This window comes from Solenopsis invicta, chromosome 6, assembly GCF_016802725.1.
Source record: "Solenopsis invicta isolate M01_SB chromosome 6, UNIL_Sinv_3.0, whole genome shotgun sequence".
NCBI classification, from domain to species: Eukaryota; Metazoa; Arthropoda; class Insecta; order Hymenoptera; family Formicidae; genus Solenopsis; species Solenopsis invicta.
In genome coordinates, this window is record NC_052669.1 from 25521907 (window position 1) to 25537114 (window position 15208).

The following is a 15208-nucleotide window of genomic DNA, read 5'->3' on the forward strand; positions in this document are numbered from 1 at the left end:
TCGGTGAAAAAAAAGTGGAATAGAATTAACTAGCATATTGATATCTTGTAAAAAATTCAGTTTTGTTTTTTATTTTTCTCTATTAATTCAATTACTTTTATTGGAATACTTAGCAAATTTGTTAAATTGCGCGTGTCGTAATCAAGGAACTTAAATATTTGATAATATCAACGATTAGTGTCGAAAATACAACGACAATATTTGGTGGCTTAACTTTTACGAAGCCATCGAAAGAAAGTATATTATAGTTATGAAATAAATATGCTGCTTCAAATGTTCCGGCAGTTTGCATATTCGATATCAGCTCGCGCTTTCGCGCGTTCGAACAATATTAATGTTACAAACGGTTTCCGCGTTTGATGGCGCTCAATCGGCTATGCCTATCGACTACCAATTTATTCAATCGTAGCCGCATCTATATGCAGCAATCAATCAAGAAACAAAGAAAGTGCTCGCCAGGGTCTTCGAGAGAGTCGCATTGCATCAAGAGAGAGACAAAAGAGAGAGCGAGAGAGAAGCGAGCAAGTGCAACGAGTTGCAAACTGAATACAACACGACAAAGCTGGACATTAATTCGAATGCAAATTTTATTCGGTAGCACAAGCGTTTGCCAGATACGATCATAAATTTGAATAATATCAATATAGTCCCGATCGCTAAATTATACGCCGTCAAACGTGGGCGAAACGATTGACTGACGATGACAGTTTTCCCGCATCTAACGGCGCGATGCTTCTTGCAACAGCTCTGTACACAAAGTATGTCACTTCCACTTTGAGTAATCTAAAGTCAATTTTTCCTTAGAAGAGTGTCTTACACACTCATTACTTACGATAAACTTTCACTTTTCAATATTAAATTTATCAAAAAATAATCAAGGTAAACTTATCTAAGAATAATTGTGTGTATGTGTGTAATATATATATATATATATATATATATATATATATATATATATATATATATATATTTATTTATTTATTTATAATACACATTTATAATACATATATACACATTCACATACCAGTAATATATAATGCAATTTCATTTTTGACAATGCAATAATGTCAATAATGGAAATAAAATTATTTAAAATTATCTATAAAATATTGCCAAAAATTAAATTGCATAATATATCAAGACAAACTTGAATCAATGAATTCATCGTCATAGGATGACGTCGAATGACGACGTTTCCGGAAATGCTGGCGCGTCAGCAGGTTTCGATCGCTCGCATTTCCATAGAAACCTGAGTTCGTTCAACATGCCGGAAGTGTCGCGCTTCATCCGGAAGTGTCACGGCAAGGACGAAACGACTCTCGGTAGAGCCGTCGATGAAAACTTTCTATCCCGCACTCATTGCCACGATACTCGTCGAAAATTGAAAAAAAGCCATAGTTCTACTATCGCCATTGGTTCCGACGCGGAAGCGTCAACGAGAAACCAACGATTTTTCGCCGTCATTTGTACAAGTTATCGCAGCCTTTGTTGGCCAAGGGTCGTTCTTCAAAATTATCAGGTGGAAAGGAAGCGTCGCGCACCAACATAGTGCGCGCACCACCGACAATATTTCGCGTTGACACTTCTGGTCGCGGTACACAGCGAGTGACTATAAAACCCAAAAAGGGGAACGAGATGGGAAAAGTAAAACAGGGTGGGAGAGAGGAAGGGGAAGGAGAGGGTGAGTGAGAGAGAGGGGAGAGGGAGGGAGAGAATTCATGACACAAATGCAACCGGATTTATTGCGCACGTAGGGACGATGACAGAGTGCACTTTAAATCTTGCCCTAAATCGAACCATGGATAACACATGCAAAGGTGTATCATCGACCTAAAAGCTCGATCACACAACCGCACTATGAAATATTTTATCAAAATTGATAATTTATATGAAGCTAAACTCCAATTTTCTATTTTAGTAGTAAAGTTGGTAAAACTTGCCCCATGTGCGTAAATGTAATTAAATTCTTTGACATTTCAGAATTGATGAAGAGATGATAGACATAATTTTAGCCATGCTTTTATAGAAACAATAACCCGTAAAATACAGTATAAAAAAACGTATGTAATTTGATTTTGAAAAGAGATGTAGAACATGTGAATGTTCGGCTTCTACAACCGTCAATTTTTCGTCATTTGCGATATAAAAATAACAGTATCACCAAGTTTTGTACTCTGCAAACATTTCATGTTTACAATCTAAATAAGTGGTGTCCCGTAGCATGACACATGTCGGAAAGGAAGAAGTATGATGCTAGAAACTGAAAATTGTATATTATTTCTGTGACATCTTTTGATGCAAGCCATTCTTTTATCGCGCAGGAAGAAAGTGAATACATACAAATAGCAGAATTTTATTATTTTGTGTCAGCCGAAACTTATCGCTTTTCATTACACGCTTCGAGCGCTTATGTCAATGCTAAAATATTATAATAACAAAAACTAATTTAGAAGCATCACTATTTCTCTTTTTAGTGAGACTGCAAAAATGAAAACAGCGACTCTAGCATACGTGCAAAAATATAATTTCACTTTTAAAACATTCAACATTCAGTGCACTATAACTCGCGCATTTTTATTTTTTGCTATTATATTATTAATATCATCAGGGATGAAGAAAAAATTTAATATTTACTATATCATTCAACGTGCAACGTTGATAGAAAAGCAATTCAATAAATGCAGTTAATCAAATAAAGATTTATGAAGCATTCTACCGTACAACTCGTCTACACAAACAAAAGTATTGGATATACTATAAATGGATATACAACAGGCATTACGTATATTCACCGTGTATATTCACTACGTTTTCGAAAATGATGGATCCGCCCGGCCGCAAAAACTTTTTTGTTCTTTCGGATTTCTTTGGTAACATCGATTTAAAACAAATTCAAATCAAACTCAAAGAAATCTCAACTTGGGTTCAGTCGTGTGTAAAAATATTTAGTAACAGTCCGGATGTTTTGATAAACTTTTGAATATTTATAATTTTGATTTTAAGTATATATAGAAAGAGGAACCATCTCATTTCTAACAAAAAATATATTTATTCAAATACTTTAACTTGAGGAAACTTCGAGAAATTCCTTTGATAGAAAATGTATGCTGAAGCAAAATTTATTAAAAGTTGGAATTTATTAAAAGTGGGAATATTTAAACATTATACAGAGAAATAACGTTTTTGTTAAAATAAAACTGACATTAAGTTTCAAATTATTTCATGTAAACGTATTTAAAATGTAGCAAATTTTCACACAATGCGTGTCATGGACTTTAATCAACTTGATTAAATATCCAATAATATCATTATTGTCTCGTACAGTTACACACTAATATAATATTTCTCGTTCAGCACCCAAAAATGTAATCATGGTAATCATAAACAAAATACGACGCAATTTTATCGTATAAAAAATATACAACTTTTAAAAATCAACTCCAATCAATTTAATCTAATCGACTTTGTTGAAAAATCTGTTATTAGAATTGATCCTTTTGCTTCGTGACATCTCGTATATAGGTAACAAGTAAAATATTAATGTAAAAACGAGGAATGGGATTTGTTTTAAAGGAGCAGCTGCGGACGATTGATCTGTTTTGGAAAAATCTTAAATCACCGCGAACGTGTAAGAACCGAGCGGGCGCAGTGGAAGTAGAAGAGGGAAAGAGAGGTCAGACAAGCGTGGCAGGAGGACTACGCCCAGGCCCTCTCCGCCCCTTGAAAGCACTCCGACGTTTTCGCACGACTCCGTAGGAGCTTTCGGGTGGCTTTTCCTGAAGAAAAGTTCGGGGGAAAAGGCAATTTATCCTTCGCCTTGAGTAAGGACATGGTCGTCGTGGAAAAATAGCATCGGCGTGTATTTAACTAGAGGGGTTGAGCTCGATCGATCGATCGTTCATTTTTTCTCACGCGAATTGCTCGGAGTTATTATATTAAGTGAAACACATGGGTCCTCGTCTGGCGCGGGCGTTCCAATTGAAATCAGTATTAAGTTGATAATCAAGTTATAACTAGCAAAGTTTTTTTCACGACGTGTGTATCGTACTTGAATCTTAGTGAAAAAATAATGCAAAGATGAGACAGCTCTAAATCGGTATCGATCAAAATAGTAAAAAATAATGCCAATTTTGATCGAACATAAGAAATTTTATAAAAGCAACTCTAACATGTTGTAACGAATAATACAAAAAGTTTTAAAAATTTTTACAAAAAAAAGGATACCAATAACAAACTTAAAACTACATTTCTGTATTCAATTCCGTAAGTATGGAAATCTAAGCTTTCTGAAGCGTCACACAACAAAAATTATATGTGATTAACAATTGTTATTAACAATAACAAAAAAATTTTTTAACAAATCTTTTAAAAATATTTAAAAAAAAAACTTTAAATATGACTTAAGAAGTTCAATACGTGTAAATTTATCAAATTTATTAATCTATTATTTAATTTTTATATTGTTACAATATATAGGCTCTTTTAATAAAAAAAATTATAAACAATAGTTTATAATAGTATATAATTTTAAAAAATTAATGTTGCAATGCGCTCAAAAATATTCCTAATTTTATACTGTGTCATTATCATACTTAATAAAGATATTTTCCAAAATAAAATATGCGATATACATTGTATAATTTCTACATATTTAAAAAAATGTCTTAAATAAAACTAGCAATTAAACGGCACATAATTGAGAAAAACTGTTTTTTTTTCTTTTTTCTTATGGTTTTCGAAGTCTTCAATTATTGTACTGAAAAAGCAATATCAAATGTCTGGCTACGATTAAACCAATTTTTAGATATTTTCTGTCATTACTGACGTTATTTCACAGCAATAAAGTGTTTTTATAACAGCCTGGTGTAAACAATCAAGGCTTGTCGAAGTATCGATTAATATTTTGAACAACTTTATTTTTTTACAATTTCGACCTACTAAAATAACAAAAAAAAGTTATATTTGAACAGCGTGATTTCGGTGGAGAAAATTCAACTTTTAAAGTTGATTTCAATTAACAAAAAATTTTGAGCTTAATTAGCGCCGAATATCGGTCAGTAATAAATACCACAAAAATACATCAAGAGGTTGAAATAGATTAAGCGATTACAGACGTCGAGTTAGATCGTCATTCACCTCACGCGAGCGTTCACTCGGATTTCAAAAAGGCAATCGCGAAGAACGGCCATTTCCAAGTCACGCGTCACCGCGAAGGGAGTGGACGATGGATACTAGAGAAGCGTACTCACGTTGCTATCCCGGCGGGTGGGCACATTGCCCGCGGGCGTCGATGAGGAGCAACGCTGAAGAACGAGCTACCGTACTCCGGGCGTCCTATGCACCGAACACGAGGACTTGGCGCGCCGTGCCGATTTACCCGCAGCAGTCCCCAGTCCTCGCTGCGTGGACGTAGCGCACCCGCACATATCCCCGACGTCGTCGTCGTCGTCGTCGTTGTCGTTATCGCCGTCGTCGTCGTCGTCGTCGACGTCGTCGTCGTCGTCGTCGTCGTCGCCGCCGTCGTTGTCGTCGTCGTCGTCGTCGCGGTCGTCGTCGTCGTCGCGGTCGTCGTCGTCGTTGCTGTCGTCGTCGTCGTCGTCGTCGTCGTCGTCGTCGTCGTCGTCGTCGTCGTTGCGGTCGTCGTCGCGGTCGTCGTCGTCGTCGTCGTCGTCGTTGTCTCCGTCACCGTCGTCAACGCGGTCGCGGTAGCGGTCGCGGTCGCGGTAGCGGTCGTCGTCGCGTACGTCGCCGCGACGTATCGTAACGACAACTGGTCGTCGACACGCGCCTCGTCAACCGGGTAATGGCCTTTGGTAGTTACCCGGCGGTCGACCGCACTGCGGGTACGCGTAGGCGAACAGCCGGCCGGCCGGCAGTAGTAACCCGTAACACGAGGGATTGGTAGACGGCGCACCACCACACCAACACCCACCAGACGCACCACCGACGACGGATACAGATAGCTCCGAGAGGAAGAGATCCGGACGGCACAACAGCACTGCTTCTAACGATTGAGGAGACGCGCGACCGTTGCCTCCGCTACCAGGTCTTCGACGGCCCGAGGAACGAGGAACTTCCGGGGGCAGCGAGAATCGGGGCGAGCACAACTGCCATCTTCAACAGTGTCGTCAGCGTGGCAAGGATCATCGACTCGGTCGTCATCGGCAGCAGTGGCATCTTGCTCGTCGCGGACGTGCTCATCTTCATCATCGTCATCGTCGTCGTCATTGAGCTCCTCGACAACGGCGCGATCGGCGCGATCCTCGTGTCGACAGTCGTCGCAGCGATCATCGGCATCACGCTCGTCGTAGTCGTGTTCGTGACAATTGGGCTCGCGCGCGACCTCCTCGGTCGTACCTTCGTCATGCTCGTAGAACGGGAATTCCGTGACGCGGGCCAGCTCGCCATACCTCACGGAATCCAGCGGCCCCTGCCAGCCGCCAGGTCGACGACTGCGGATCCCGTTTACGGCCTCCCGGTGCTGCGCCGATGATCGGAAGTTTCACCCGACAATGCGATCCGTGAACCACCACCACCACCACCACCACCACCACCACCACCACCGCCACCACCGCCACTATTATCAACGCCGTACGTACAACGGTCGCACCGATATCACGCGCGGCGACAACGACTCCCTTCCGCCACCACCGCCGCCACCACGGTTTCTCGATGATCTCTCTCGTTCTTCTCGCCGACACCGCTCTCGGATTCCAGTTATTTGCGAGCGACGATGCGGCACGCGCGGCAGCTCGCATAAGCGGCGGCCGCCTCTTCCACGAGGCCGACGACGATCATTCACCTAGAGAGCACCCACCACTACACCACTACCGCCACCACCACCACCACCACCACCATCACCACTGGCCACCGCCACCCTGAAGCCGCCGCCACGCTGACCTCCTCTACTGACTTTCGTCTCCTCTGACACACCTTTCACCTCCGATCACCTTCTCTTCCTCGTCCCTATCCCCCTCGTTCTTTCTACCAGTCGGCTCGCGTATCCGACACATCTACCCAACTAGACGAAACGCCAGTAACCCGGCGGTTCGTAGCATTCCGATCAACGTTGGATACCGCTCAACCTCTTCTTTCATGATTCCGCCCGTTGTTTCGAGCTTTCGCTCGCGACACGAGCCACCGTTACCGTGCTCCAACTTACACCGCGCCACTCGCGATTGTTGCCTGGCCCAACATACGGTACTCCACTATTTTCACTCGCGATCCGCTACCGCCTATTTCGCTCACCCGGCGGATCCAAGCTGCTCGACTCTCCCTCGACCACTCGGTCTTCTCCTCGGTCTCCCACCTTGCTACTGTTTCACGCGCTTACGTGCATGCGTGCTCACGCACGATTACGGAAGCGCCGTATAAGGTGTGTTTGTGTACGTGCGTAAGTACGTCGTGCGTGCGTGCGTACGTGCGTATGTCACTCTCTTTCTCTCTTTATTTTTTTCTCGATATACGCGTTCTTTTAATTCTTGCACTACTGCGAGTCCTGCACCAGGAAGTCGTGTCGGTGCAGCAGGCAGGCACTCCCAGGACGTGTCTCTCTCTCTGGCAATGTTCCGACCGAGCAACCCACCTTAGCACTGACGCTCTGCCCGTTTCGGGGGGTGTTGTGGCGAGAGCCGTGCCTCTCTCTCTTTCTCTCTCGCCTTCTATCTCTCTCCCTCTTGCTCGCAGACTCTTCTCTCTCTCTCTTCCTTGCTCTCCTATCCGCCCGTCGAATACCCTCTCGCTCCCTTCTCTGTGCTCTCTCTCTCTCTCTCTCTCTCTCTCTCTCTCTCTCCTCCCTCCGTCCCTACCTATGTCGCCTCGCGTTCTCCGCTCCACGGTTAGAGTCTCTCTCTCCACGGTTAGAGCCCCGCCACACAAGCTACCCTGCGCCCCGGGAGCCAATACCAACCCATGTGGAAGCCCCGACGCGAGACGTCGGCGATGACTTGCGAAGCCAGCCGAACCTAGCCGAGCCACCACCCCTCTTTCCCACTCGTTCTGACACCCTACTGCCGAGGGTGAGCCAACGAGCACCCTACCACGCAGGTGCCGCCCCTGAAAGCTCGCCAAGCCCGCAAAACACAACGCCGCGCGGCCATGTGGCAGCACCGACAGGACCGGCTACGAGAACGCTCGAGATGCACCGAGCCCGCACGATTCGCCCTCGATATAACGCGAGACCATGTGGAAACCTCGAGGCGACGACGCGCCGACAGGAACGTACACGCGTTCGTACCCCCTTGAATCCATTCTCTCCATCCCCTGGGTGGCCTCGAATAAACGCGAGATCGTTGTTGACGCGAGATCGCGTATCCTTCTAACGCTCGTTTGCGTGATTGACTGACGCTCGCGCGATACCATCACCTGCTTTTGATTAACCTGCTTAGAGCGACTAAAACTTGTTTGATGCATTAACAAACTTGACGTCATCGCGATGTCAAGTGTTTCTACGATTTTACTTCATTTCAATGTAATTAATTTTAATAAAAATGTTAAGATTTAGCCAAGATATAACGGAGATCCATTATAGCTATTTTAGCTACTAAAAGTAAATTCTTTTTCAACATGTTCTGTTTGAGAGAAATTTACAATATTGTAAAAAGAGATTTACATAATTTGTAAAATAATATGTATTAATAATTAGTATTCGATTTATATTTATAAAGTAATCTGTAATATAAACACTTTCAATTAATACGTTAATTGGCCTCGACATTTCATCCGTATTTGACACATCTTCGTTTCGAAAATATCAATTTTTATTGATTTGATAAACGTAAATTAAAAAATATTGCGGAAATATTGACTAATTATATATTATTTCATCTTTTGACATAAATCATAGATGTTACTATCAAACACTGTATAACCTAAAATAGCTGCAACAATTCAATGGAGGTGCAATTTTCCTTGCATGTTACGTTCCGCGCAAAGACCGACTTCCATTACTTGATTACCAGCTTTCCGTCGCGCTCGCGTTTCAAAATAGCGGAGGATGTAAAATAGCGAGGCTTGAATCCTTTAAACACAGGAATCTTTGAAATACGCATTGCGATGTGAAAAGGCTGTCAGTCGTTAAACTTTATTACAGTATGCAGTATTATGAAACAAAGCCGTTTGCAGTCGAAGCACGAACGTAGCCGTATGCAACATATTACATCCGCCCATCTCTCTTTAGATTGGAAGCGCGAAATTTCCAGATAGGGTTCTCATCACGGCATCATTGTTAACAGTAACTCGTCAAAGTGCCAAGAATTCAGGCAGGTGATTAATGAGACGTTTATGTGTCAAAAAGTTGGGCTGTTCACGCAATATACGGCTCTCGGTAGAAAAGACCGATTCGCGTACGGCACTGAACACGAGGATTGCCGAGAATCGGCGAGCCGCCCTGTATTCTCGTCTCTCTATTCCTCAGCATCCCTATCTCTATCTCCCTCGCCTCCCTTTCTCCTGCTCTAGTCTGTGTGTTCAGCAACCCCGCATCCTACCCCCGACCTCCCCATCGTTGTTCTCTCCACGAGGTATCCTAGTCGATACTGACACTAGTGGTGCGAGGTCGACTCGTCAGAGGGTGCTGAAGGGAGTGCAGAAATGGAGAGATGAGGCGCGGGGGATGATGCAAAAGTAAAAAAAAAAGAACCAAAGACGCTCCCCAATCTCACCCCTTTTGCCGCTACCGCTCAAATGTACACGTTTCATCCGTCTTTCTCTCTCTCTCTCTCTCTCTCTCTCTCTCTCTCTCTCTCTCTCTCTCTCTGTATCTCTCTGTCAACCTGTCTCGGTTCCGTTCCCCGTCTGTCCCGCCGCTAGAATCGCGCGGCTAGAATAGAAAACGTCTTATCCGATATCTCCGAATGTATCGAACATAACTTCGAGCTCTTCATCTCTCTCTCGTTTCATCATGTACTTTCGTATACACATTACGTCGCGTATATGCACATGTACCTTCGAGTACGACGACACCGCACAATTCAGGATTATTTACGGGCATTCGTTAGAGCTTTTTGATGAAATCGTTTAATGCAATATTCGATCGCGTATATTTTAAACTCGTCTTGTATTCTCACTGACGACATCCTATATTAGAATGTGCATTCGATACGGACACATCGAACGTATGCGTTCGCGCCATTTCTTGACCGTATTCCGAACGCTAAATGCGGCTACTTCATTCTGGGCTTTATTTATGCAATATGAATATCAGAGGGGTTAGGTGTAAAAATGGAATGAACGAATCACCACGCTTTTAACCGCACCGAAAGTCAAATACGCAATGAAAATACCCTATGATCCTTTCATTCTTTTAGACTGGCACTTTCATTCGTACATGCAACTTGAAAGGCTATTAATAATATCGCTGATTATTTTAAAATCATCAAGTTTAAGAGAACGTGAGAGAAAATTTTCATAATTGCTAATAATAAAATGCGTTAACGATTTAGAAGTGAATAGAAAGATCTGTCAATGGCTAACACGAAAAAAGAAGTAGATATATAAAAAGGATATCCGTAAAGAAGATCTGAAAGCGTTTTCCGATATCTCAAATAGTTTCGAAATAGTTCCGCTCGATATTCTCTCCGCGTTATCGGATGTATCAGTCCTTTTATCTAACTAAATATATGTGTCCGTATATCTTGTTATAACGCGAGAAATGTAAGAACATCTTTGCCATAGGTGTAATTTATAGAGGATCGTGATAAAAATCGTATATCATCAGTAAATTAAAACTGCCCTAGGATGATTTATGATGGATTAAATGCCGAAACTCACGGAGAAGTGCTAATTATTCGGCGCGACGTTAATCGGAGTGCAGAATGTTTCGAATTAACGAAAACGTCGGTTACAGCGAACCGTGCGAGACGACCTCAGATATGTAACAGCCTGCAGCACGCCGGTCTGATAGGGTATGTGTGAGGTATTTCCGGTAGCTGGTATCCACACGGATTCCCCAAAGTAAACGGTATGCGTGAAGTTCTTGTTTCGCGGCACCGACAGTAGAATTCCTCGAGGGCCCGGGCAATTGTGCGATGCCTTTGCACGACACACGGATACGTGTGTCCCCGCTTTTCCCCGCCGCGCAATCTGATCGAAGCTTACTCGCGAAAATTCGATAGAATTCGAAACAGTTGGCGGAACCAACGGGTTTTCGCGCGCCATGCGCACAAAGACGCATCTGAATGAAACATTATATAGATCTCAACGATATCAATAATTCATGTATCAATGTGACGGTGGTCGACTATGTGAAAACCTCGCCCGCGATCTAATACTAACTTACATCGAGAAACCGATTCCATACACATTTCGCGAGAAAACGAAAACCATCCATATAGTTGGATTTAATCATCATCGCGGTGAGAAACGGGCAAAAGGCTGTCTCGTCACCGTTAACTCCTCCCATTTCTCAATCGCATTTGGAGAATGCAATCTTCTTTTATTAAGTCTTAATGGACACGTTACTTTTATAGATCGATGTATTGCGCCGCGCGCCGCGTGGCATGGTGCATTGCACACGAAATGCGGTTACGACGTACGTGAAAATGCACTTTGCCGGCCGCAAATTTGCTTGTGTCTATAAAGTCTAATGTTAAATCATATTAAAGATTTATCGCATATTTGTAGAATTTATACATGCGATACTTGTCACAAAAACGATTTAACAACACGACAAATTCTCGCTATTCATTTTACGAGTATGCTTTATATAAGCGCAGCAATTAAACTGTCAACGCACTTTATTTTTTATTTTTCCTTTTTGTATTGTAATTTCTGTGCATTGCCACGCATTATTGTTTTCAAATGTTTTAAACAAAATTATTGACATTTCCGTGTATAAGGTAATACTGTTGCATGCGTGAGCACGAAAGTGGAAACGATCTGGGAATAGCCCGACGCGTGCCGAATACTAGACGTATTTCCCTAAGGTATTCTCAATTCAAAAAGATAGATAGGCCGGTTCGGAGTATCGACATTCTCGATAGATTCACACACTCAATTATTCTAATCAAAAAATATAAAAGTCATTCAAATAAAATGACACAAGAAGAAGGGCATTTGTTCCGTATTTTTCGTGTCAAACTCAATTTTATATTGCCTATTAAAACGCGTAGATACAAAAAACGGTCCTATTTATAAAAATTATTTTCAAACGTATGTCAAAAATCCATTTTTTAAAACTAGTAAAAAATAAAAAGACAATTAGTGACAAATAATATACAACAAATAAGTAACTAACTTGGTTTGGTGTTTGATACCTCCCAAGTTTCCTCCTCCTCCTCTCAGATCCGTTGTTGAGTTTTCTCTCGTTGCACTCGCGGAACACTCGCGTTAAATATACTAAAATGGCGCCCGTGGATTAATTAAGTCTATAAGAGTCTTTCGAGTCCATTAATCCAGTTACTTTAAACGGCACTTCCGGAAAAATCGCGCGACGCGACGAACCGGCTGCGGTTCGTTTATTTTAAGTCTAAGTCGGCGACGATGAGTGGTGTTCTCTTCTCGTCGTTTTTCACCTCGAAGAACATCTGTAACATACGATATCCATTGGTTAGATAGGCTAGATATGTTATAAACCCTGTACTGAAAAAAATACTGGTAATAAATACCAAATATAATGAAATATTATCAATTAAATATTTGGTCATTGTAACCAAAAATAATTTTTTTTTTTTAATATTTAGTAAACTTATATCAAATTTGGTAATATTTACGAAACACTTGGAAAAATAAAATTATTTTTGGTTATATTGACAAAATATTTAATTAATATTATTTCACTATATATTTGGTAGTTATTACTTGATTTCTTTTTCAGTGTGTATATGTTGTATACATCATTTCAACTCACCTGGAGGTTGTCTGGCAGGCTTCATCTTCTTCCTCTCCGATCATCAACAGGATTGCATTAATTCGCAAAAATACGATTACGATCGCGCGATGATATACTAAAAAAAAATCTGATAATAATCAAATGTATAGTGAAATAATATCAATTAAATATTTTGTCATTATGTCCAAAAATAATAATTTTATTTTCCTAAATGTTTAGTAAGTATTACCAAATTTGGTATAACTTTACTAAATATTTAGAAAAGTAAAATTACTTTCGGTTACATTGAAATAGTTAATTGATACTATTACACTATATATTTGGTGCTTATTACCAAACTTTATTTTCAATGTACTTTACATGGCACTCCCGGGGATCAATCGCGCGTGATTGGATAGTCGGTTTCCGAGAATTTGAAAAATTATTTCGTCCACTGAAGAAAAGAGTTTAGTAATATTTTTGGTAATATCTATTAATCAAATGTTTAATTGACATTATTTAAGTCAACATTTAGTAGCTATTAGCAAACTCTTTTTTTAGTGTCCTTTTCTTAGTCCTGCGCAGAATATTTGCAAAGCATAAAAATAAAATTAAAAAAATTGATTTACGACTCACCGACCCGATGCGCAACGAGCGGAGGTGCTCAGCTATGAAGCTACGGTGATTACTGTAACACACAAACAAGATTTAAAAATTAAAACTGTGCTCAAAATCAATAAATTCAAAAGTTATTTTTTATACAACCAGAGCAAGGTTTTTTTGAGTTAAAAAATATCTCTTTGACTCAAAGAAATTTGTGCACTGCTATACGGAAATGTTTTTTGACTTGAAGAAATTTTTTGAAGAAATAGTTATTTAAATTAAACAAATAATTTATTTACTTTTAAAAAAGCTAATGACGTCATTACTTAAAATCTAATAAATTTTTATTTTCCGGAAAGGTATTTTTATTTCAATTTAAAAAAACCATGTTAAGGAAACGATTTTATCAATTTAAACTTAACGTTTCTCTGGGTGTGTATAAAATTTTATACAAATTTCTTTTTTAAGTAGATTTTTTTTTTTAAATTTATTGCGATAAGTTTAAATGAAAAGAAGAAAGATTATTAAATTTAATAAATAAGAAATTATATTTACCCCAAGGTTGCTCCGCTGAGGCCCGATGCCTCTCCCAGGCCTCCTCCTCCTCTCAGACCTCCAATTAATAAAAGTAATTAAGCCTCTTTCTTTTATTGCACACGCGAAACACTCGCGAACAATATACTAAATTTGCGCGCGTGGACTAATTATTTATTAAGTTTTTCGCGCGATACTGCAGCATTTCGGGTTTGTAAAACCCATGATATGAGTTCCCATTCAGAGGGATTCCCGTGGATTCAGCACCCCGAGTCGGCGAGTAGAACGCACGCGTACCCGCCCCCGAACAATGGTAAGTCCCACGCGGAAGAAAACGAAATCAATAGCATTGAATCCGACGCCTCTTGTCTCACAAAAATCACATCTAAAATTGACTCGTTCATACGCCCAGCCAACGGATCATCAAGATCAGTCCCACTGGATCTTATATCCAAGCGGCGTCGACAAGACACTCCGGCAGGACGAGAGAAGAAGGTACTCATTGCCGACGTCTAGCATTTTAGACGAATCAGGAAATGAGAGCCAGCCTCTCGTCACAAGCTTAACCTACAAGGCCAGGTTCTGACCAAGTCAGATTAAACGTGATTCACCTAGCTCGAACCCCAGATCCAAAGAATCCAAAAAGGGTATCAAGGATCTAAGAAAGCCTTAGGATGGTGGACGAGAGCAAGAGAAGCGAGAGCGAATCCAAGGCAACTGATCCGAACTCTTACCGCTTAGGACCGAACCGATCGTCAGAGACAGAGCGTGTAACCTCACGCAACCAGACAGCCGCGCAACATGCATACGAACATGTCGTACATGCGGCCCGGCATTACCTCGTGCACGGGCACTCGGCATGGGACGTCGCGGTGCGCCGTCTTTCTTAGCCACCATGCGCAACGCCCCAGTGAAGAGATATTCACTGCCAAGCAGCGGGGGTGCAATTCCCAGCCCTCGAATTAGGATTCTATCGAATGGGAGTTATGAAAAGTTCATTAGTCCAATACTTAACGGCACTCCCGAAACAAACGCGCGACGCGACAAACCTGCTAGGCTTCGTTTATTTTATTATAAATTGGCGACGCGGCGACGGTGGGTGTTGGCTTTCTTTCATCGTTGGATTTTTATGAGAAACATCTGAAAGATATAATTAAGACATTCAGTGAATAGGCCAGATATGTTATACATTCATTGTTAGTACATTATAAATATTTTATTCGTAAATTTTAAATTTGGCGTGTTGAAGCTTCTTCATTGGAG

General features: G+C 41.2%; 1 protein-coding gene across 3 annotated transcripts in view; it reads right to left on the reverse strand.

The window, feature by feature from the left end:
- The window catches only part of LOC105200480 (acetylcholine receptor subunit alpha-like 1), a 141885-nt gene extending 127795 nt beyond the window's left edge, over window positions 1-14090 (reverse strand). The window contains exons 1-4 of one of the 3 annotated variants that reach the window (XM_026134354.2): window positions 13967-14090; window positions 13445-13496; window positions 12848-12944; window positions 12236-12524 (exon numbers count right to left, since the gene is read on the reverse strand). The gene's annotated coding sequence lies outside the window, so the exon portion shown is untranslated. Of the gene's footprint in view, window positions 1-5249; window positions 5505-12235; window positions 12525-12847; window positions 13045-13444; window positions 13497-13966 lie in introns of those variants that run through there. The other 2 variants (XM_039450640.1, XM_039450639.1) reach the window with 2 other exon arrangements.
- Between the last annotated feature and the right edge of the window lie 1118 nt (window positions 14091-15208).